Raw genomic sequence first — 26,627 nt, forward strand, 5'->3', positions numbered from 1 at the left:
AAGTAGGCTATTCCACCTTGTGCAATGGGCACGAGAAAACTGCAGACTCATAAAGAAGTAATCTATTAGAACGTTTGCGATGCTCCCCGCTAGTACAGCGGTATGTCTTCGGACTTACAACGCTAAACTCAGAGGTTCGATTCCCCTCGGTGGGCTCAGCAAATAGCCCGATGTGGCTTTGCTATAAGAAAACACACACACTTTTGTGATGGGCATCTAGCACGATCTATGGAAACGAGAGAAGTCCGCATACAAACTGCTGTGATTTGTACCATAACTTGTAGAAATAAAATTTAGTTTCATCGCATAGACATTTATTGTTTTTTTTAAGTAGGTTTTGTATATAAATTGTTTTCAGTATTGATGTACAAATTTAACTCTTGTAACATGAAATTAAAAACCTTTATGTGTGTACATGTTCGTGCTTTGGGTTTCTCTACCTAGCTGTTGTGAGTTCATGTATATAACGGTTTGGGAATTTATTAATTTTGTGCTTTTGATTTTATTTTTTTCTACAATTCTTGGTTAAGTTTAAACATTGTTTCTTCTTGTTTGGAAAATTGTCTCTTTTTCACTATTTCTATTACGTTGTTTTATTTAACTGGAAAGTTTTAACTTTCAAATAATCTCTGTAATCAGTTAAATGTGTTGTTTTAAAGAAACAATTTTTTGATTGCTGAATTCCAGAGAATTGGGAAACAGAGTTTACTTTAATGCAAATTGTTGCTTAAGTAGAATCATTTGCATTAATCACCATTCTTTAAAGAACAAAACATTTAATACAGTGTCAGTGTTCAGACAGCAGGTCCTATTCGCTTCTTTAAATAATCGTTAAAAAAACTTTGTTATTTATGACTACTAATGAATGTACCCATAAATGGACGGGCAGACAAACATAAAGATAGATGATCTAAAAACGGAACAACTAGTAATGAACTTAGTCTCTTGGAACAATTTTCTTTCTTTTTTTTCGCAGGAAAATTTCAAAGGAAATTCACATATTAAGTTTTTTTCATAAAGTTGGACATTGCTCTCTGGGATAGCTCAGCTTTTGATAATCCCTCTGCCATACAAAGCGCATGATTATTATTGTGGTGATACTAAAAGATACTCGTCTATTTTGTTGTGCATAGTTTCTTATTGTCTGTTCAGCGTGTCTTCCTAATCGAGATTTTTTGTGCAGTACAAAAACCACGAAACTTGGCATCTTTGTGTGAACAAGTTAGCCATTGTTCCATATTCTTCAAATATTCACGCACTCACACAATCTAAACCAGCAATCTGAATGGATACAGTTACTTGAAGGATAAATAAGTTGCAGGTGGTTTCTATTGTACCAACCAATAAAAACCATAAATATAAAAGTATATGACCCGTTTTGAAGCAGGTATATCTCTGAGAAGGAGAGGGGTGGGTGTTATACATGGCTATTTTTCTGCAGTTGGTTGCATCTTAAAGATCACTTTACGTGGGAAGATCTTTTCAGGTTATTCTAAAGCTGATTATTGAGATCTCTTATTAGAAATACGGTAGATAATCCTACGATTGAAATTACCAGACTTCTAGAAAATCCCTACTTATTCCTAAGAGCTAGTGTTTTGGTAGAAAACCACACTCACTCGCTTGCTTCGTGTACAGGCAAAAAATGATAATGAAAGACAGGGTTTGGATGGGCAGTTTGCGTCACGAGTGTAATAACTAACATCACGTATGATTACGTTTGAAGGGTATGTACAGGTTCATTGTCCCAGCGAGGGATGTGTTCTTTACCACCTCAGCAGCTGGTCAGTTATACCTCTGAGTAAGTTTTTTAAATATATATATAATACGCCCATTAACCTAGCTTCTTCACAGACTGTGAAATAAAAACATGTTGCTTCGTTCTTTGAGTGCAATACTACCGTTAGGAGGAATAATCTTTTGGATTTTATATTCAGGTTTACGATTTTCCTCCTCTAAACATATTTATTTAGAATATTCGAAATTAAATAAGTTAGATGCGTTGTACATTTTTTTTCTCCAGAAGATCATTGTTTAAAGCAAAACAATAATTTATAGGTAAATTAATTACAAGCGAACATATATATGAGGAATATAAAGATTAGTAGTATTCAAAGAATTAATTATAACAAACAAGGATACTTTTGTTTATTCATTGAAATACAATAATAAACAACAATAATAAAATCATTAATTAATAAATAACAATTGATTAATAAGCAACAATAATAAAATATGTAGAGTCTATATGTTTTTCTTTCCTTTTTAACTTTCCCATCGGTGGACACAGCAAATGTCTCGATGTGGCTTTGCTATAAGAAAACACACACATACACACACACTCCTTATTTCTCGAAGAGATTCGGCATGGCTAAGTGGATTGAGGCGTTCGACTGGTAATCTGAGGGTCGCGGGTTCGCATCCCCGTTGCATCAAACATGCCCTTTCAGTCGTGAGGGCGTTATAATGTCACAGTCAATCCCACTATTTGTTGGCAAAAGAGTAGCCCAAGAGTTAGCGGTGGGCGATGATGACTAGCTGCCTTCCCTCTAGTCTTACACTGCTAAATTATGGACGGCTAGCGCAGATAGCCCTCGTGTAGCTTTGCGAAAAATTCAAAAACAAACAAACGTCAAGCAAGAATATCAGTTCTTTTTGTTGTGGCAGATCTTTTTGTCTCTGTCGTTCTTACGACAGAGTATCTTACGATACTTTCTACAGAGAAGAAAAACAAGGAAACAACCAAACACAACCAACAGAAAGAAGACAACTTAGATAATTTTATTGACATCCAACAGCTAAACTTCCCAGGTAAAATTACAAATTTATATTTTCCAGAAAAAGATCTGCCACAACAAAAAACTAGAAAAACTAAGATGCAAACAACAGAAAAGACACCAAAACGACAAACCGTTGACTAACCTCATAATTAACAGATCCGACCGTCAATTAAACACAGACGAGAAACAACTACTTAACAAAGGACTCAACTTCGCAATAGCACCTAGGTACATTCCAACCATAGAAATCAAAACATGTTTAGAAGACCTAGCCAGGAGACTTGTGATACTTTCTACAGAGAAGAAAAACAAGGAAACAACCAAACACAACCAACAGAAAGAAGACAACTTAGATAATTTTATTGACATCCAACAGCTAAACTTCCCAGGTAAAATTACAAATTTATATTTTCCAGAAACACCTAAAACAACATCTTAAACGATTTTTTCAAAGAATTTTCTCACAAAACCATCAACATAATTTCACAAAACAGAAAACTAAAAACAACCTTACAAAAGAGACATTAATTCCATTAAAACCTAAAACAAGACAAAACATAAAAATTCTAAAAGCAGATAAAGGTAACGCTATAGTCATAATGAACACGAATGAATACATCCAAAAATGAATAACATCCTATCAGACACGAACAAATTTAAACAAATAAACACAAATCCAACAAAGACACACGAGACACAACTGAACAAATTACTACTACAAATGAAAAAAGCCAACACAATTTCACAAACACTTTATTCCTACCTACGTAAAACCGACTCACGCACACCGCAAATATACGGTATCCCCAAACCTCATAAACCAGATTGTCCATTACGAACAATAATGTCCACATATGAATCGTTTAATTACAATCTTGGTAAATACATAGCATGGGCATTCTCCAAATATGTAACATCAGCCAGCTCATTCATCAAAGACTCTTTTAATTTCAAGTCTAATCTAAATCAACTTAATCATAAAGCCTTAATGGCCAGTTTCGATGTTATATCCCTCTTTACAGAAGTTCCAACCACTGAAGCTTGCAAGATAGCCTTAGAACTCTATATCCGAGACCCTAACCCAACTATAGAAATTCCCAGTAACCAGTTAGCAACCCTCATAGAATTCACCACGATAAAGACAAACTTCATGTTCAACAACCAAAACTATATACAAACAAATGGCCTAAGCATGGGCAACCCAGTATCACCAGTCCTAGCCAATATTTTTATGACACAAGTTGAAACACAAGCAATTAACACAGCATTACATCCACCACTATACTGGTACAGATATGTAGATGACACGGTTGCGGGATTCAAATCTACAGAACAAATACTTAATTTTTTCAATCACATTAACTCTATACATCCCAACATTAACTTCACATGTGAACAGGAAGAAAGCAATCAAATATCATTTCTTAACCTCAAAATTACAAGAACTGACACACAATTCAAAACAGAAATCCACCGAAAAATCACCCATACTGGACTATACATTCCTTGGGACTCAGCACATGAAACAAAACAAAAACTCAACATACTAAGAAACCAAATAAACACAGCCATAAAACTATGCTCACCAGATAAAATTAACGATGAATTAGACAAAATAAAAGAATACTTCATCAACATCAATAAGTTTCCTCCACAAACCGAAGAAAACATTATAAGCACACACCTACACAGAAAGCAAAATCAACCAACTAAAGTAAATACAGCTCACGAATCAAAAAAAACCACGAAACCATATACTGCTGTATACCATATATTCCTGACATCAGCAAACAAATAACCAACATTTGGCAAAAATTAGTAACAAAATATGACATTCCAGTTAATACTAAATTTATTCAAAAACCCGGCACAAAACTGAGGTCTATACTATGTAAAAACTACACTGACAAACACCACATTAACATTATTTATAAAATACAATGTGATAACTGCCACGACTTCTATATTGGAGAAACAAGTAGAAAAATGGAAACCAGATTCCAAGAACATAAAAAAGTCACCTTCACACGTTTTCGAACACTGCAAGTCAAATAAACACAACATAACCATAGAAAACACTCAAATACTAAATAAAGAAACAAACATAAACAAACGCAAAATTAAAGAAGCCTTACTTATACAACAACTTAAACCCAAAATAAACCAATATAAAGGAACGCCTTTATACCTATATTAATATAATAAAATAAATAAAATTATATATTCAAACATCTAATACCGCTCTCTACATTTCGACACACAGTTACACAACCCCTTTCAAACATGTGGTCAGCTTCCGGTCAGTTACCTCTTTGTGAACCTGACGATGACCGAAGAAGGTCGAAACGTTGTTCGCTCTTCTATGTAAAATATTTTCTCAACCCAAACGAGCCGTTTTTGCATATAAATTTCTCAACAAGTGGGTTTCTCGACATCACTGATTACTGTCACCTTTATAAAGTAACAGCAACGAAAGCATGGAATGGGCTCAGCATCACTGCAATGAGAACTTTGGGCCTCCCGATACGCAGTCCTGAACGCTAATCACAAGGCTATGTCTAATCTCACTGCAATATTAATATCTCTTGATTACGTGTGTTCCTGTTACGTGATTTATTTAAAACGAATCAAATCTTCATAAAGAAACATTTATTAACAACTTACGGAACGGTACTTGTACTCAAACGAACTGAACGTAATAACCAAATAAACTAAACAGAAAATGGAATATTTTGGTATTCTTGCTAAATACAGTTATGTGTATGTCCCAAGTGACTGAGTGCTAAGTCTGAAGGCTTATAACGTTAAAAAGCGTGGTGGATGCAACGCATATAGCCCGTTGTTTGTAGTCTTTCGCTTATCAAAAAACAAACACACAATGAGAAGGCAAAAGCCATATATACGTATGTATTAAGAAGGAAACAGTAAAAAAACCATAGGATAAAGAAATTTTAACCTGTAAAAAGATGGTTCTACGAATATGCAGTTTGATCTTCCTTTTGCGTTTCAGAGAGAGAGAAAGAGAAAAAAAAAAACCAAAACCGGCAAAACGAACGGATTATCTGAAGAGAACGGTAGTTACGCCACCGTCTTGGTATAAAGTAATCAGACATCATCTGGAGCTCCAACCCCAATGAGAAGATCAGTCCTATGATCCAGATATGTTGATAATTAGTTTCCTTTGTCTGGAGGTAACGGTCATTAGACACACGCTATTCTGAGCTCGACAAGAACCGAAGTCTCATTATCTACTGTATAACTGCGTGCAATATTATTGTGTCGTGTGGAGCTTTTACTATTTAACAACTGGGAAGCCCTATTCACAGAGGCTTTTCTTTTTTTGTCTTTTCTGCTCAATAACCTTGTTCCGGTCAACTGACATTATTTAGTTTGCATAGGCTTTCGAGTTGTAGCATGGTCTGGAGACTCGCACGCGCTCTTGGGACACCCATCGAAGCGAAGTTGAAAATCGGTTTGAATAGCACTTTGTTTGCGGTTTTGTTTGTTTCACTGCAGTTGCTCTGCACCAGCAAGTGAATGGCTTGTAGAACATGTAAGATAAAAATGAACAACAGACTGAGAACTAAGAGGACAAAACAACACAAATAAGTAGAGCAAAATAAATCTGTTCAGGACACAATTTCTTGTTCGAGGTTATGAGAACTTCAATTGCTTTCAAGTGAAACGCATCAGCTAATTATACAAAAGATCTGCCTCAAACAAAGCACGGCTGCGTATGAGAGCGTCACGATTGGTTTAGTTTATTTTTAATTTCGCGCAAAGCTATACGAGGGCATTCTGCACCAGCCATCCCTAATTCAGCAGTGTAAGACTAGAGGGAAGACAGCTAGTCATCACCACCCACTGCCAACGCTTGGGCTACTCTTTTATTAACGAATAGTGGGATTGACCGCACGTTATAACGCCCTCACGAATGAAAGGGCGAGCATGTTTGGTGTGACGGGGGAAAGTCACGAAGAACGAGTAGATGTTTTTAAATGAAGTGTCTTCTCTGGTAGCTGTTTTCATGGACCTCACTTTGTTGACCAGCAATGGCTAGGTGGTTACGACTCTTGACTCGCAGTCTGAGAGTTGCGGGTTCGAATCCCGTCCCGCCAAACAAATTCGCCCTTTCAGCCGTAAAGGTGTTGCCCAGTTGCCCAGGAACTGGCGGTGGGTCGTGAAGAGTAGCTTTCTCCATTCTAGCCTCACATTTCTAAATTAGGGACGACTAGTGCAGATAGCCTTAGTGTAGCTTTGCACGAATTTCAAACCAAACAAGTCAGTTGTATAGTTTTTTTTAAGTTAAAAAGAACTATCACTGATAATATTTATCCTAGATATATCACTCCTATGTAATTTCTTACTGAGATATCTATTCTAATACCTAAATAATAGAACTCTTGTAATCCAGTCCTTAAATCAATGATGCTGGTTTGTAACCGTTCCAAGTTGGATCCAGTAAACTCCTATTAAATTTGACGATACAGAACAAATAAAGAAAATAGTATATATTTTTATAAAAGGAACTTTTAGCAGTAGTTCTCTTATTCACCGTATGACTCTTATATAAACAGATATTAGAGTCAAATAAAATGAGTTATTCAAACATATCTCATGATTAAGAGATCCGCAGCATGGTGATGCTGAACTTTAACACTGTCATAACTTTGGAACAACCCAGCCCTACAAAACAGTGTAACTAGGGTTATCAGGGTCATGGCTACCCCACTTACCGAGGTAGCATACCGGATCCGGTACTGGACAAGCGGGTTAAGAATGAGGGTAAGTAATCCCTCTGGACAAGTTAACCCCCAATTAATAGCTGGGTAACCAAAATAATGGGGAATAACGATTCTTGCTCAAGAGTGCAAAAGAATGACGCGAGCCAGCTTCGAACTCTCAACCTCCTATTACGAGTCCAACGCTAGAAACCACTGAGACACATTACACCATCACTGGCGTCATAGGATATTCCAGTTCTGTGGGCATCGGCAAATCCGAAGTTATTACTTGTGTTGTAATTCTCATGTACTTCGTTAACTTTCATTTAAAACTGTAGTCATGTGAAGTGTGTGACGGAGATCGTTATAGAGAAAGATGTAAAAATAATTTCATGTTAAATTTAACTTTTTCTTCTAATCTCTTACAGTAGATATCAATGGAAAATGTTGTAGACATTCCACGCTCAGTTTCGTTTTCAGTTACTTTGGATGTAACTTTTTGAACTATTCTTGATTAATTTAAGGTGGTGTTATTATATGACGGTCAATTCCACTGTTTGTTGATTTGGTTTCTTTTGAATTTCGCTCAAAGCTACACGAGGACTTTCTGCGCTAACCGTCCCTTATTTAGTAGTGAGAGGGAAGGGAACTAACTAGTCGTCACTACACAAAGCCTACTTTTGGGCTACTTTTTTTACAAACGAATAGTGCGCTGAAAGTGGGCTAAGGATTGCGAGTCAAGGACCCTAACCACCAGGCCAGGCTAGGCTAGGCTACTTTTACCAATAGAAATTTTACCAATACTTGCGGCCTTCCACTCTGTTGTAAACTATCACCCCCAAATTAGGAACAGCAAACGTAGATAGCCCTTAAGTAGTTTTGCACTAAATTTAACATAACAAAAAAATGGCATTATGGATATTACTAAAGAAATAATGTCTTTGCAAGGATAGTGGTATTACGAAAGATATACATATAAAAAGTTGGTTTGAATAGAACATTTTGGGTGTATATTCGATATAACAACAAATACAAAGGGTTGATAACTTTAGAAATGCGAGTTTATAATTTATTTGGGAAGTTTTTATTCCTTTCGACACCTGTAGTGGAAAACAAGCAGTAAAACTAATGCTCTTAAAATGTTCTGTCTAAAATGAAACACTATCTCGTTCGCAAACGTACATAAAACTTGGTAGGAAAGATAGTAAAGACATTTTCTGTCTTTTACTGGGTGTTCAAGAAATTATTTTAAAGCCCTTAACGTTCATAATATCGGTTATTAGTTTCTGCCTTTATCTTTGCTACGACTGTCGAAAGCTATAAAATGGTAAACAGAATCGTATTCGATGTTCAACTTGTGGGTTTAAGACGCTAAGAATCAATGTTGATCAAGTTTTCGTAGACGATCGCAACGCCCTATATTGTTATTAGCAACGTTACGATTTATGTAACGTTGTATATTTGGCTGTCTGCCACAGGGCTATAGATTCGAAGACACTTTTAGGTGCATCTTGAATAAACATCGTATATACAACTTGACGTTGTTTAAAAATTACATGCGTGTGAAAACGGTTTTTTGTTTAGCAGAAGAGAATGCAAACTATTATGTTTTGTATATATTCTACATTACTAGTCTGATTTATTTTGGGCAAGTGCTCTTTTATTCGAGGGCAGCGAAAGATGTTGTGGTTCATAAGGTTGATTGAAAGTTGTGTCCAGCATACGAGTAAATAAGAAATATTTATGAGATGTAATGACAACCTGGTTACATGAATTCAGATAACTATCGATAAATGTACCTAAATAGATATTTAGGTTTAGATAAATGTTTACAAACATGCAGGAGCACATAGTAATGTGTAAAAATCTTAGTTTAACTTACTAAAGAGCTGGATCAAGAAAGTTCTCTGGTGGGAAAGCGGTAAGTACTCAGAGTTATAATGCTAAAATCAGGGGCTCGATTCCCCTCGGTGGATACAGCGGATAGCCCGATGTGGTTTTTTGTCATGAGGAAACACACATGATTAAGAGAAACGAAATAATCGAGACAGTTTGAGTCCTCAAAGAAGAAACGAAAGAGATAACGAGATGGGCTGTTCATTTGGTTTGGAATAAAACAACAACATGACAACGTTTGTATGATGAAAAACATCATTAAGAACATGGTGATTGGAGAGCTTTTATATATATATATATGAATAATTTTATTGGTTATTATTTTTTTCTTAATAATATTACTTGAGTGAGCGTCACTGGATGATATCACCTTTAATTTCCGCAATTAAACAATAAATGCGACATTTTATACAACTTCTGGTGCGAAATATTTCACTGTTATCGTTGTCATGACGTCTTTCCTAATAGAATCTAGCTGAGCTATCTTCCAAGTATTTGTTTTGTATGTCCTTTTTTTACACCTCCGTTATTCACGTATTTGTTGAATCCACCCTTTATATTTACTTACTTCATATACTAATATATAGCCTTACTCAGGAAACATCATACTGACTGTATCGGTAAAGTAAAATTTTAAAAAACGTCTTGTTTACGTCTCTCTTCAACCAGCAATGTTTTAGGACTATTTATATATGTTCCCACTGAATTCACTTGTATGTTAATTTTTTAGCATTTTCCATCCATATGTTCTCACTGGATTCACTTGTGTGTTAATTTTTAGGATTTTTCATCCATATGTTCTCACTGGATTCACTTGTGTGTTGATTTTTAAAATTTTCCATCCATATATTCTCACTGGATTCACTTGTGTGTTGAATTTTAGGATTTTGCATCCATATGTTCTTACTGGATTCACTTGTGTGTTGATTTTTAGGATTTTCCATCCATATGTTCTCACTGGATTCACTTGTGTGTTGATTTTTAAAATTTTCCATCCATATATTCTCACTGGATTCACTTGTGTGTTGAATTTTAGGATTTTGCATCCATATGTTCTTACTGGATTCACTTGTGTGTTGATTTTTAGGATTTTCCATCCATATGTTCTCATTGGATTCACTTATGGTTTGATTTAATTCTCATTTCCGAATGTCAGATTTCCATAGAGGTCGGATTCTTTACAGTAGATGTCTGTTACTTGTTGACAGGAAAGTTCAACAATAAATGAACAGCACGCAATCAATCCACTTGTTTTAAAACAATATGTTCAAAACAAGACAAACGTATACACAAAGATTCCTTATATTATTGACTTTCATAGTTGTATCCAGAGTTTTATATAATTATATTTCTCGTCAAAGCCCACACAGACGGGTTCAGTTACTTTAGAATACCCATTGATACCGAAGATTCTTGCACGGTACTATAGTAGGCACTGTGAACTTGTAACGACTTCATCCTCACTCGTTTCATTAATGCCACTTTCGTCAAGCAGGGTAAGTTAATACCCTCCTTCCCACTGTTAATAGTAATGGATATAAACTTGACTACAAGTGAGTTTCGGTTTCATATATTGCGACTGATTCCACTGCGTATGTAAATATACATATATGTTTGTTTGCAGCAAAATAATTATTTTTATCTTATTACCTTGTGTTATTATCAACTAGAACAATACCTGTGCTGTTTATACCTTGGTGTAACAACTGCAGGTATAAAAACTTACAATGCTAAAATCCAGGGTTCGACTCTACCTGGTGAACAGAACATAGATAGTCTATTATGTAGCTTCGTGCAAAAACAAAACAAACAATTTGTTCATTATCTGAAACATGCAAACAACAGTGTTTTAATAAACATAAGAGTTATGTTGTGAACTCTCAGTCGTGATGTTAACAACAGTAAGTTCATGAATTGACGACTCGTAGAATGTAGTTTAGACAAAGATTGATGTTAGGTAGATAAAGGCCTTTGTGTAGCATTGTTTATACTGCTTATAATGTCCTGTTATTATGTTTCTCAGAAGCTACTTATTTTATAGTTTACGGATATGTATTGTGAGATACGTGTGTCTGTTCTTATTGTGAAAAGAATTTCTGTTTAGGAGATTTTTGAAGTTTCTTACTTTAATGTAACGTTGAAGTGTTTAATGATAACACAAGGTAATATCAGTAAACTAGCTCGTGCTCATAACACACGTGCTCCTTAATTAATGCACTTTTCCAAAGATATATTTCAAGTGTTTATAAAAATTATTTAAAAAAGGTGATACGAAAGACAGCTTATTAACTTCTTTTGAAACTGATGTATAATGCTTGACCTAAATATCTTCAGGCTCTTCATTGTATATTTTGAAATTGTACTCACGAATTCCATATACAAAATGTAATAACAGCTGCGGAATAGTAACGGTCGAACTAAATACAGTTTGTCATTTTTCCGACAACAAATGAGACACGTCAACAATAAGAACAACTCTTAAGGTAATGCTACTTACTTTTCACGTGAAGTAAAGTCACAAATATAGCTACTTACTTTTCACGTGAAGTAAAGTCACAAATATAGCTACTTACTTTTCACGGGAAGTAAAGTCACAAATATAGCTACTTACTTTTCACGGGAAGTAAAGTCACAAATACAGCTACTTACTTTTCACGGGAAGTAAAGTCACAAATATAGCTACTTACTTTTCACGGGAAGTAAAGTCACAAATATAGCTACTTACTTTTCACGGGAAGTAAAGTCACAAATATAGCTACTTACTTTTCACGGAAGTAAAGTCACAAATACAGCTACTTACTTTTCACGGGAAGTAAAGTCAAAAATATAGCTACTTACTTTTCACGGGAAGTAAAGTCACAAATATAGCTACTTACTTTTCACGGGAAGTAAAGTCACAACTCAAGCTACACCTCTCTATCTCTTCAACCAGCAATGTTATAGGACTATCTGTATGTTCTCACTGGATTCATTTGTGTATTGATTTAATGCTCATTTTCGAATAAAGCTACTTAATGATGCTCAGTCCCACTGGTCGATGGTAAAGGAGTAGCCCAAGCGCTGGCGGTGGGTGGTGATGATAAGCTGCCTTACGTGAAGTAAAGTCACAAATCAAGCTACATACTCCTTATGTGAAGTAAAGTCACAAGTCAAGCTACATATTCCTTACGTGAAGTAAAGTCACAAATCAAGCTACTTATTTTTTCACGTGAAGTCACAAATCAAGCTACTTACTTTTCACGTGAAGTAAAGTCTCAAATTAAGCTACATACTCCTGACGTAAAGTCACAAATCAAGCTACATATTCCTTACATGAAGTAAAGTCACAAATGAAACTACTTAATGACGCTCAATCCCACTGGTCGTTGGTAAAGGAGTAGCCCATTCTTAGGCGGTGGGTGGTGATGACTAGTTGCCTTACGTGAAGTAAAATCACAAATCAAGCTACTTTCTTTTGACGTGAAGTTACAAATCAAGCAACATATTCCTTACGTGAAGTAATGTAACAAATGATGCTACTTAATGACGCTCAATCCCACTGGTCGTTAGTAAAAGAGGAGCCCAAGTGTTGGCGGTGGGTGGTGATGACTAGCTGCCTTTCTTCTAGTCTTACACTGCTAAATTAAGGACTGATAGCAGTCATGTATCTTTTCGCAAAATTGAAAAAGCAGACGTAAAACAATGTTAATTTGTCTCGTAATGTAAAAAACTAAATTAATTTGTTGTTTAAAAAATGTTTCCCCAAAACTACACAAAGGATTATCTGCATATAGCTGTACTTGGTTTTGAACTGGTAGGTCAGATTGGAGGCAGATAGTCAAAAGTACCCACTGCCAACCCTTGGATTACTCAAGTCGCATCAAATAATAAGATTTGACAGCATATATAAGGTTATCAAATATATTTAAACACATACCAAAAGACTACTAAAGAGGAGAATATACTTAAAAGTTATAAATGTGAGGACTTATAAACGCTAAAACTTGGGATTCGATACTTGCAAAGAACAGCGCAGATAGTTCATCTGCTATGTACCTCTGTGCTTATGAATAAACAAGCGTATTAAAATGCAGTTAAAAACCCTTTATTCAAATGTGACTTTCGTATTTATAAAAGCTGGCTGAAATTTTGTGGTTTTAATTTTAACCTTAAAACTGAAGTGTTGTTTGTCTGTTTGTTGCTAAGCGCAGTGTTCTATCAGTTTTGTGCTTAGTATTGGAATCTAAGCCCAATAATAAGCACAGTAGACCCTCAAACTGATCAATGAACTACCAGGAACTGAACTGACGTATTTCAAGGTTAATTTAGGTTTGATGATTTTGAATGTAACTTCAAAATTGAAGTGTCGTGACCCTGAATGTAAGTAATGTTTAAAATGTAGTTGAAGTTCCGTTGTTCTGAGTTTAAGTTTGTCTCTGAGTGTTGTAGTGGAAAAGTGTGTAAAAAACAAAACAAAAACACGTTATGTTTGAATTAATGAGTGCCATACGTAGTACCTCGGAATATTGAAATACTACGATAATCTGGGTGGTCATGTAGGCTCATTAACACTGTCCGATATTTATTTCTCTAGCCTCCTGATTACCTGCTGTTGAACACGTGGAACCTAATCTAATGAAACTCTCGAATAGCGGAGTGTACTTGAAAACTGTGATATTCCTGTTGAGCACGTGCCTAGCAAATTACGAGTGTGTCACAATTAACGAAGATTTGAACAAGTGACATTCAAACTTAACTTCAGTTCTGTTGCTAGGACAAGTTACCGGAGGGGGCGGAGTGTATATATTAAGAAACAAATGATGATGATTAGTGAAAATCGACCCGTTCTGCCCGAACATTAAAAACTTGAGAATAGATAAATAAATCACCATCTTCCCTGAAAATTAATTGAACATCGATTTGGATTTTAAACATAACTGGTCAGTTTGTTCAGTCTATCATCTGTATCTTTCTTCACTTTTTTTTCTTATTATCTCTCTTATTTCTTGGAAATCGCTCATTTCACAAGATTTTCTGTAACAAAATATTATCCAGTACTTGCCACCAATCAACAAAACGGATAATATGTAAACGCTATAAACCTATAAACAAAGCAAAACCATTTTTTGTTGTCGTCATGACCAGCTGGTCTTGAAACTAAACTTTGACCACAGATCTTTCGCGGTCGTAGTTTTGCTTAAAGTGATTAAAATTATGAGCAAACCAGATTTTAAAGCAGAAAGATCGGAACCAATTAACGGGTGTTATAAAAATGACGTCATTTCATTGTGACTAATCAAATCCATCAGTGACTCCGATTTATGTTTGAAATAAGTTGCTATGGTGATGACCATTGGAGTGTGTCGAGTGACAGTGTTTTTAATGACTGTCACTGTTACTGGTTTTTCCGTTATTTCTTTTTTTTTTCATCATCAGGAAGGAAATGGAACATCTACAGTTCATTAAGCATTATTTTTCAATAAAGTAGTTCGAATCTCTGTAAGGGAACAACTGAGAATGTATTAGCGCAGGAAATTAAGCCCCCACGATTGAAAGGGTGCGTTATAAAATGACGGTCAATCCCCACTATTCGTTCGTAAAAGAGTAGCCTAAGAGTTGGCAGTTGGTGGTGATTATTAGTTAGCTGCCTTTCATAGTCTTACACTGCTAAATTAGGGACGGCTAGCGCTAGTAGCCCTCGAGTAGCATTGCTCGAAATTAAAAAAACAAACAAACAAGCAAGTAGTCTAAAATAGAATGAATAAAAATCCCATATTAGGAGTAAGCAATGCTTTTAACACGATAATTGATGTCGTTAGAAAACGTTTGTCAGTCGATTGTACGTAAGTGCTCAAAAGTTTCATATTTATTATTATTATTATTGGTACGCATTCAAACCACTGGCCACTAGCAACAGTCATGGATCAACTTTTCTTGACTGGAGGTGGGAAGGGGCAATTTAAAATTTTGATGGAGACAAATCTAAATTTTTTGTGGGGTGCAATGATATTTCATGAATAGCGACGACCCTAACGATGAATATCTAGCTACCTAATTATAATTATAGACACTGGTAACGGTTTGTAGGTTCGAAAGCATCTAGCAAAGCCATCTCGGGCTCTCTACTGAGCCTACCAAGGAAAATCGAACCTCTTATATTAGCGTTGTAAATCCGTAGACAAACCACCGAACTAGGGGGGGACAAGTTCGAAAGCATTTCTCAGATAGTATCCGATACGTCGAAAAGCATTGTCTGGCATGGAAAGATAATACTAACCGATAAACTAATTAGTGTTCTTTATTTGTAATGAAACACAAAGCTTTTTTCACAATGGGTATCGAAACTCGAATTCTAGCATTATAAGTCTATAGACTTGCCGCCATGACACTGAGGAGCCAACTAACTGGACAATGAATCTAAGAAAGCAGGTGTTACTTGTTGTTTACGTAGGATGCTTGTTCTTCTAAAAGTATTTGGACATTCTTGACAGTAATAACTGAATTATAGTTTTATATAAAACTATGTGTGAAAAAGAAATTCGTTTTGATTTTAATCCAGATTTATTTAAAGTATTTGAAATAAACAGTCACATTCTTCACTGTAAAAATGTCCTCTCGGAGGGATCAGTGGTATGTCTGAAGGATTACAACGCTAGAAATCTAAGTTCGATACCCGCTGTGAGTGGAGCACCTTAACATTATGTGAAAATTTTCCTTTTTATATACAATTGTTTTACACTTTTTAATTTTTTGTTCATTAGAAATTTCAAAAACTAGCTAAATATGTCCTATACAAACATGTATTTGAAGTACTATGCACATCACTTCAATCGCATATTTTATGAGTATTTTGAGAAATAGTTGATACAAATTATTAGCTTAAGGAAACTATATGAATTAGAAGGTAGCATTACACTAGGTTAGCAAATATATAAAAGCATACATCAATTTAGTGGGCGTTACACAGCAGTATTAGTTTAGTGATTTAGTGAGTTTCGTGTGTTGAAAGGGTTCTCTTCGGAGCTTCAGGTTGAATATTAGTGGAGTAGAGTGAAGTGTTGCAACGTGGTATTACCCTGAATCATGGTACATATTGGTATATGTTTATGTATATGCATCGGAATAAGTGTTGATATTTATAAGAAAAACCTTTCATTAGGATAGAATTGTTAATTTTAGATTATTTCAAAATATAGGCGTGGGGGCGCCAGTGTTTCGAGTGGCTTTGCATAAGAGGCATAAGATCAAAATAAATTTTATTTTTGGAGAACTTAATTACCTGCACCGTGCAAAACATTAATATTTTTATTATACAGTTATTTGTTTTAATAATAATAAAATATCTGTTGTGGTTGTATTTGTGAATAGTCGTTTTCTTCTGTAGCTCAGTTACGTCAAGTAAGACTGATCCAGCATGACCAGGTGGTTAAGGAACTCGACTCGTAATCAAATGATCGCGGGTTTGAAGCTTTATCACACCAAACATGTTCGCCCTTTCAGTCGTGAGGGCGTTATAATGTTTCAGTCAATCCCACTATTTGTTGGCAAAAGAGTAGCCCAAGAGTTGGCGGTGGGCGATGATGACTAGCTTGCCTTCCCTCTAGTCTTACATTGCTAAATTATGGACGGCTAGCGCAGATAGCCCTCGTGTAGCTTTGCGATAAATTCAAAAACAAACAAACGTCAAGCAAGAATATCAGTTCTTGGCGGTTTTAACATGTTCACAATATAAATAGCTTTAAAAAACTATGCACAAAAGCAATACCATTTGAGCAAAATCCTACTTTCTCGAGCATTTGGGAAATCATAATTTAATAGACTAAACATTCATCGCATTTTATTATAGAACTTATGAACTTTTGGGACGCCCCTTGTCCACCCACGCTTGAAGTAGGCAGTGCACGCATAAACCTCGCACCAACAGTCACAGCGCACAATTTGTATCAGAACGTAGAACAGCATGGGTCGCTGTTGCTCCGTGGAAGAACTGCCCGTCTCTTTCTGAAGTGTGAAATTTCGCGTTCTTCACCGTGGGATGGTAAGTTGTTCTGTTCATGCATTTAACCCATCTTATTATTCAGAGTTTGAATGACAGTAGAGATGGATCTACTTAATAACGTAATGAATAACTCAGGCGCTGGATCATTGGTATCAACGAGGAAAAAAAAAAGCTGTGGTGTGTCCACTCCAGCACTGATGTATGTCTGCGCTTTACAATTGTCAGAAATCCTGCCTGTTTCGAGTCGCTCTGTCTTCTTAAAGCGCGGTATCGCGCAAAGCTAGTGCTTATCTTATCAACAGTTGTAAATGAAATATGATCAGTTCAATAGATAGCCACTCGCTTTTTTTCAGTGTAGTTATATACGTCTCAAATATCGAGTATTCGATTTCACGGCTTGTTTTACACCTCGCGCACTTGATCACATCGCTGTTAATGTTTGCATAACGACCTCTTATTAGCTGCTGCATTCGCAGCCCCACTGCTTGTTTCAACAGTCTGCAGAGTTATTGGTTTTGACAGTGTATTATATAAAATCCTTAATGGAAAAAAAATAGTATTTTAAGAGTTAATTAACGTGTTTATGTAGTTAACTTTTATCGTTAGTATGTGGGAGGTGAACAGACAGACACCTTTGTCTGTTATTGATTAATTATGAAAAATATAAACTTTCTACATACGACCTTTCCGTGTGTTTGTGCAAGACTTATTCTCTCAAACTTTAACGTTATTGTCAAACCAGAATTTCTACTGTTTCAGTAACAAAGTGCAGAACGGCTGGTATGGGTATTAACACTTTTATTGATATTTATTGATAAAAGTGTTAATACCCATACCAGCCGTTCTGAGATACATTTTTATTTCAAGTGGGTTTTTCATCTTCAAGAAAGTGCATGGCGCTTATATAGTTATAAAAAAACACTCTCTTGATTTTATAATAACATAATGTTTTGCCTTTGTGGAACGATAAAAGTCATTATTACTTAATGTGTTATTTTAACCGCCAGTGTTTCGAACTTTCTTCTCTTTATTTTGAGTTAAGAAGAAAGCTACACAATGGGCAATCTGTGCTCTGCACACGTATTACTGTTCCACTGTGAAGCTGCCTTGCTTGTGTGTGAGGTGTATTTTAGTGTGATTTTCTTATTAATTCACGGTTCAAAATCTCCTCCCCCTTTTTTTCCAGGGTTATTTTGAGGCTGAACATGGTGTGTACGTTAACAGGTGAATTCTAAAATATCGGTTGAAGTTGTTAAGAATTTAAGGTATCATAGTGAAAATCCCGCTAAGTACTTTGAGGCTTCATATGAATAACGGTCGGATCCCACCTTTCTCTGTGACGACAGTGTCCCAACAGTTGATGGGGATGGTGTTGACTAGCTAGTTGCCTTCCCTCTATTCTATCACTTTAGATTAACGGAAGGCCAGCACAGATAGTCCTCGAAGAGCTTTGCACGAATATCCTCAAACAAACAAACACATTATTTTGTCAGACCTGTGGTCACAATCTAAGGTGAATCACACCAAAGTTGTTGGGAGCTAAAAACAGTTGTTGTCCAGTTTACAAATTATTTTTTGTAACACATATAGCATATTAAAACTCGTTATGGCCATATACGAAACTGTATTTTACATATATGAAACATGGAAGGGAACACGAGTTATAAATATAATTTGGTATGTTTGTTTTTCAATTTTGCGCAAAGCTACACGAGGGCCATCTGCACTAGCCACCCCTAATTTAGCAGTGTAAGACTAGAGGGAAGGCAGACACTCATCACCACCAACCGCCAACTCTTGGGCTACTCTTTTACCAACGAATAGTGGGAATGACCGTAACATTATAACGCCCTCACGGCTGAAAGGACGAGCGTGTTTGGTGCGACGGGGATTAGAACCAGTGACCCTCAGATTACGAGTAGAGTGCCTTAACCACCTGTCCATGCTGGGCACATATGATTTGTTATTGGTTATTATGCGCCTATTATTAAGTTTATAATATACTTTGACCCTATCAGCAGAGAAAGGTCATTAGATATACACTAGTTATCGACTTTAGGACAAAGATAAAAATTATTGTACATCTACTTGTTAAAGTCAAAACAGATACACAGAGTTAACCTAGAATTATGTACTATTGACAAGTATAATAATTATTTTTATTATATAAAGACAAGCAAGGATCGTTATATACGTTTGCTATAGTAATATAGAATTTTTTAATGCTACGAAAAGTATTGAAACAAAAAAGTCAGAATTACAAAACTTTTTTTGTTTTGAATCTTTACATATCTACACGAAAGCTATCCATGCTAGTAGTTCTTAATTTAGCAGCGTGAGACTAGATGGGAGGTAGATAGTTATCAACACCCACCACCATCTCTTGGGCTTCTATTTTACCAACTAGTTGTGCGATTGACTGTAACATAATAATGTTCCCATGGCTGAAAGGGCGAGCTTGTTTGATGTCACGGGGATTCAAACCCGCGATCCTCAGATTACGACTCGAGCGAGTGATGGTGATGGTGGATGTAGATCTAGATTATTTCTATCCAGACGAGTGAACGTGTGTTCTGTTGTCGCTGGTTAAAGTGTGACTTGATGTAACAATGTACCACCCGCTGTAATGAGTATCGTGTAATACTCGCTGTAATAAGAATATTTCTTCGCTCCACATAACCTGACACTATTGCAGACGAGCCGTTCGTTTCTTGTTGTGAAAAGAACATTTCCTTAGACATCTAGTATTTTTTTGGTTTTGTGGTGGTTGTGTTATGACTATCTGTATAATAACACACTGTCCAACTGCGACTGTTGAACATACGATTCAGTCTCGCAGCAGGTACCCTACAATTACCATGAGCCAAAATAGCTTGTGTTGTACGTATGGTTTGTCTTGTACATCATTCAAATAATTGTAGAATTCATTTGAGACCAGTTACACATTCTGCTAATGACATTTTCAAGACACTTATAAGCACTTCACAGCAGTTATTGTGATTGTATGAGTGAAACATACAAATATCTACTTTGTAGCCAAGCCTTGTTTCCTGAAGAAAATGGAGCACTTTAAACACCGTAATTTATTTTGTGTGACAACCGTGACAAAATTATGTAAGAGCGCCATGTGATATATATATATGTGCGTGTGTGTGTGTGTAACGATGGCTGAATGACTTCATTTGCATTGCAGGTCACATTACTCGTCATTAAATGCTTTATTTACATGACAATGAATTAATGGTTGAGCGATTTACATTATAACAGTAGTGTTGATTTGTTACACCTATAATATTATAAGTGCTAATGGTCCTTCAATCATTCTGTGCAGTTGTAGCTGGCGCTGTGACCTTTGATAAGCAGAGGCTCGGACTGGTCGCTTCTGATTATTTTAAAACTATCTATATATATCATTTATGGTGTGTTAACGTTTTGAATTAAAAAAAACCGGACTTTTAAATATATTATTGTAGTTTTCCTAATCCATTAAAATAGAATAGAATAATCTATCGATTCTGTTGTATTAAAAAATCACACTCCCCTCCTTCAAAAGAAATGCTTTTTTTATCAACAGATACTCATTAGTGGAAACGCTTTGGGTTATTTGACCCATATAATTAAATATAAACTGTGACTGTCTATATAATTCAATGATTTAATGCCACCACCCCTATCCAGTGAAAACTTAGAAAACAAAATAAGGCATTGAAATCGTGGAGCTTAAATGCTGTAATAAGAGAAGCAGCAATCCAAGCAGACTTCCTTAGTGAAGTCATCATTGGAAAAAAAAAGTGTGTGTTGTTTTCTTTCTGCCGCATTTTAGAAACTACAAGCTCTGTTTGAGGCCAAAGTCAGCTTTCTCCGGTCGACTGCACTCCTAACACTCGGTTTGGAAGGTTCTGCGCATGGTTTGGTGAGAAATGAGATTATACCCTGGAAGGAAGGGAAAGATATTGGAACAAAGCGGTTATTGCTTTTTGCGGAGGGGATTGAAAGTAACGAAAATGCGAGTAATTTTATAATTCGTGGCAAGAATTTTGTCGGCACTTTGTAGTAGTTACACTTTGCAAATGTTTCGTTAGAACATTGCGTTATGCATCTCAACTCAATAGATTCGTAGGCCAGCAGTTGAGATAAGTTATTTTTTGTTTTTAATTTTTCATGTCTCTTTCAGTACACTAATGTTTTATTTCAGAGGGTCTCAACCCCTCTTTTTGTTCTTTATTTTGGCTCGGGACCCATTAGTCAACAACCATGGCCAGTCGCGATCCAGTAAATAATAGTGATGATTCTAATTTAATAAGTATTTACTAAACGGATAAATCATTTTAAAAAATGCACAACCTGCTATCTGTTTTCTAAGCTTGTTCCTGTCAATTCTGAAGAAACCTTGCTTTATATATTGTTTAACATGATAATTAAACGCTATAAACACGGTATATGTTCTTGAACTCAGTCTATTCTTTCAGTGTTTAAGGATTCTTCGTCTTGTTTCTTTTATGTGTTCTAATGTTCACTGGTAGTGACCTAACCAGGATTTGGAAGTGTACAAACAATCAATAATGAGAGAATGCCAAGATCAGTTCAATGTTCGTTATTAGGAGAATGACTGTAGAGCGTTATTTGGGAGAAAGAGTGGGGGTGACGAGAAGGAACTGTTTGGCATTTCATTAACTAGTTGTTGTGTTATGAGAAAGAAGTATTTGTCATTTCATTAACTAATTGTTGAATAATGAGAAGGAACTGTTTGGCATTTCATTAACTAGTTGTTGTGTTATGAGAAAGAAGTGTTTGTCATTTCATTAACTAATTGTTGAGTAATGAGAAGGAACTGTTTGGCATTTCATTAACTAGTTGTTGTGTTATGAGAAAGAAGTATTTGTCATTTCATTAACTAATTGTTGAGTAATGAGAAGTAACTGTTTGTCATTTCATTAACTAGTTGTTGTGTTATGAGAAAGAAGTATTTGTCATTTCATTAACTAGTTGTTGAGTAATGAGAAGGAACTGTTTGGCATTTCATTAAGTAGTTGAGTGATAAGACGGAAGTGTTTACCATTTCATTAACTGGTTGTTGAATAATGAGAAAGAAGTGTTTGTCATTTCATTAACTAGTTGTTGAGTCATGAGAAATGTAAACATGCCGTGTATTGTATAACGAAGAGAAGTTTATTTGGTAACTCAATGTTGTTGTTGTTTTTTAAGATTTCTGTTACCCTTTCTCTTTCTATTTTATAATGATTAAACGAAATATGTATCAGTGAACCCGAACGTTTTTATACTAAGCGATGATTTTAGAAGCTTCGAAGAATCATATTCAAGTCATTTTAACAAACTGGTTGCTAGCTTTTGAACTGAACGGGTGTCAACAGTTAGGATTTCTTGTTAGCACATTTTTAACCTATCTCACCGTACATAATTTAATTTAAGGACTAGCTATGTAAAATTCATAGAAAATGGGCTTTTCAATCCAATACTTCGTAATACGAGGGTCACAGGTTCGAATCTCGATCACATTAAACATGCTCACCCTTTCAGTCGTGGGGGCGTTATAATGTGACGGTCAATCTCACTATTCGTTGGTAAAAGAGAAAGTAGCCCAAGAGTTGGCGGTGGGTGGTGATGACTAGCTGCCTTCCCTTTAGTCTTACACTGTTAAATTAAGGAAGGTTAGCGCATATAGCTCTCGTGTAGCTTTGCGCGAAGTTCAACACAACCCAAACCAAACTAAACTTTGGTCAATCGCCCACAAAGAGTGTTTTCAATAAAATGTAACATGTGGACCCAACCGATAGTGAATGGTATATTAAAAACAGAAGGGATGATTTATGTATCACTTAAGCTGACTCGGAAGCGTAAGTCGCGACAAGAAAAAGAAGTTGAATTCAAATACTTTAGAAAACAAAAGAAAAAAAGATTTAGATGTATATATAATATATAGAACTTTCATTAAGATACGCTTACATATGTTCGCAGTAGAAGTATATTTATATATGTCATCCGAGATATTGACTTAATTAATATTTTCTATTGTTTTTTTATTAAGGTAGTTAGATAGCAGCTGTTCGTTTAAACCGTCTGTTTTAGTCTTACTTGCTGTTACAATTCAATAAGTAAAAAGAAAAAGCTTGAGGAAAGAATTGAAAAACAAATAAAATATATTTTTCGTGCGTACTTGGTGGGAAAGTTTGAATAATTTACATGAATATAAATGAGATATTGAATACATTATTACATGGTCTGGTTATACGGTTACACTTAACGTTGTTACTCAGTCAACTATACTAACGTAATCACAAGATAGATGGAGAACGGACCTATCGTGTTCATAGATGTGTACAACAAAGACAAATGGTCCACAGACGATAAGATAGAAAACAGACCAATTCTTTAAGAAATAAAAACATATTTGTAGTTTTTAAATCTGTTTGGAACTTCATCTGTGTGAATAAAACGTTTTCGTTTTATGGCTGTGGAAGAACCAGATTAATAACAGTATTAACACTTCAGCTACTTGTTTCTCAAATAAGCTTTTAGCGAATTTTAACAAGAAGTTATAGTACGATACAACGTCGCTGTCAGATATTAGGATTGTGTTCGCCATTTATCAGTTAACAGCTTTTACTTATACTTTTTATAGTATAAATATATAATGTGTTGTTGATGGGTTTAGAATTCTTCTACAGCAGGTGTCTGTCACTAGTTAGCGATTAATTCAACGAACGGCACTCACTCTACTTGTTTTCAAAACAATGTATATATTCGAACTAGTTAAGGTTTGTACAACAACTTCTTTACACTATAGAGATCATAAACATAGCCTAAACACTCTATTGTCCTCTCATTCTTGTCAAAAGTCTACTAACACCTATTCAATTTCTTTAGAATTTGAGTTGACAGCAGAACTACCTTTCTCTATTTATATCACACTAGCATTCCGTATATAATTCACTTACAATGTGACGCGAGTTATTATAGTCGTGTATTGCTCTTCCAGTAATCGTATGGCCCTCGTTCTTTAGATATCGTCTGTTCCTTTGGCCAAGATGCACTCAGGCTGGCGCAGTTACATCAGAACTCGACTGGATAGAATAAATAATACTTCTTGTCTCTTTTATGACTCTTAGTTTCCTCCAAAATGTATCCCCGTCCAACCAAACATGCTTGCCTTTTCATCCATGGGGGTGTTATAAAGTGTGATCAATCACACTATTATTTGGTAAAAGAGTATCCCAGAGACGGCTAACACAAATATCCCTTGTGCAGATTTCTATGAAATCCAAAACAAAACAAATCTCTAACATATTAGACGTTAGGCCTATATTACTCTCTAAGCCTGTCACTTCTACGGGAATTAGGTTCACGCCGAACTTCCTTAGTTGTGACTTTAGTCTCTTCTGCTATTGTGTTTGTCTGTTTGCTGTTTCCCGCTCATCCCATACTATTTATATGTTAACTACTAAATCGTCTGCTCGCTTTATTCTCGACATCAACGAATTGCAAACACAACTTGCAATAATCGTCTGCTTTTAACTCTCTTGTAATAAAAACTAAACAATCATAAAATAATCTGAACAATAACATATACACTAAACAGTTTTTATATATCTGAGCATGTCTAGATTGTGAATACTATGATCCATGGTTCGCGACCCGTTTCCTCCAAAATATATTCCACATTTTGAGACCATGGGTGGGCTATACTACGAGAATTGTGGGAAGGTAGGTATTGACTAGCTGCTTAACCTGTAGTCTGTCTTCTCAAAATTAAGCTATGCTATGCCATATCTTGGTATTTCGATTTTAATCCATTTGACCTTAAACTCAAAAAGTGCCCAAAACTAAATGTAATAGGGGTATTCAGAAAGGTATATTTTATATTATGCAGCCTTTTTGTGTAATTTTGAGCGAAAGTCTGAAATAGACAAAAAAACAACAAACTGTTTTGTATATGACGTTTGTTTGTAAACCACGCTAATGTTCAAAACATCTATGCGTGTGTATTTTTTTCCGATGAATATATATTATAGCAAACTTAGTGTGTCAATGGATAATTCATTTGTTTTGTTGTAACACAAGTTTTTCGCTCTCGAATCCTCTCTCGGTAGAACAGCGGTAAGTCTTTGAACTTACAATGCTGAAATCAGGGGTTCGATTCTCCTCGGTAGACACAGTAAATAACTCGATATGGCATTGTTATAAGAAACGACACAAACGCTTTAGAATAAATAATTTTTAAAGTGATGTATCAAAATGGCTTTTTGTTTTTTTGTGCAAACCTACATGAGGGCTATCTGCGCTAGCCGGCTCTAATTTAGCAGTGTAAGGCTAGAGGGAAGGCAGCTAGTCATCACTACCCACCGCCAATTCTTGGGCTACTCTTTTACCAACATAACACTATAACGCCCCTACGACTGAAATGGCAATCATGTTTGGTGGGGTTAGAATCCGCAACCCACAAATTGCGACTCGAATGCAGTAACCACTTGGCTATGTCGGAACTATCGTACTGGCATTTATAGAGTAAGAATATAACATCTCTCACTATTTGAATTAAAGGTGAACATAGCGAAACGATAAGTGTACTTTCAATGAATGTTCTTAATTATTAAAAATGTATAGTGGGTTACATACTTCAGAATTTAGAGCTTTCTAAACTTGTGATGTCATCTGACGGTAGTAATATAACATTGATATCTAATTACAATTCCTTAAAGGCTTTTTCATGGTGCTAAAATATAGTAAACTGTTCTTTTTGGTTTGTATAAAAGTTAATTTGCTTAACAACAGAGCACCAAGAAATTACAAAATGCCTTAGATTTGCATTAACTTATAATTTAAAAGCCCAGTTGCATGAGGTGAGAACAATAAACAGTGAGCAAAAACTGAAATTGACTAGTGTAACTAAATAAAAAGTCAATAGCAGAAAAGGTCAGTGCTCGTTGATCCGTGTGACCTTGATTGATAAATCACGTAGAGTAGAAAATGTTTGTTTTATAATTTAAAGGTAGAAAGTAGCAATTATTATTATCTAGTGAACATAAAACTGTGTTCTTATAAGTTAGTTAAATACTTCTGAATTTAGAGGTTCCGAGTTAAGCGTATCGAAAAGAGCCTGACAGTTTAGAGTAATATATGCATGGTAGTGTACTCGACTCGTAATATGCTGGTCGCGACTTTGAATATGGTCACCTTGTCAAGTCTAAGACAGCAATTCTTTTTTGTTAAAAGAAAAGCCTTCCTTTTGTC

General features: G+C 35.5%; 1 protein-coding gene across 6 annotated transcripts in view; it reads left to right on the forward strand.

The window, feature by feature from the left end:
- LOC143223352 (homeobox protein cut-like 1) overlaps positions 1 to 26,627 on the forward strand; it is a 403,865-nt gene that overhangs the window by 214,768 nt on the left and 162,470 nt on the right. The window contains exon 1 of one of the 6 annotated variants that reach the window (XM_076451281.1): positions 17,320 to 17,417. The exons of the other annotated variants lie outside the window; for them this stretch is intronic. The gene's annotated coding sequence lies outside the window, so the exon portion shown is untranslated. Of the gene's footprint in view, positions 1 to 17,319; positions 17,418 to 26,627 lie in introns of those variants that run through there. 6 annotated transcript variants of the gene reach the window in all.

The sequence above is a fragment of the Tachypleus tridentatus genome, chromosome 1 (assembly GCF_004210375.1).
Source record: "Tachypleus tridentatus isolate NWPU-2018 chromosome 1, ASM421037v1, whole genome shotgun sequence".
In the NCBI taxonomy this organism is placed as follows: Eukaryota; Metazoa; Arthropoda; class Merostomata; order Xiphosura; family Limulidae; genus Tachypleus; species Tachypleus tridentatus.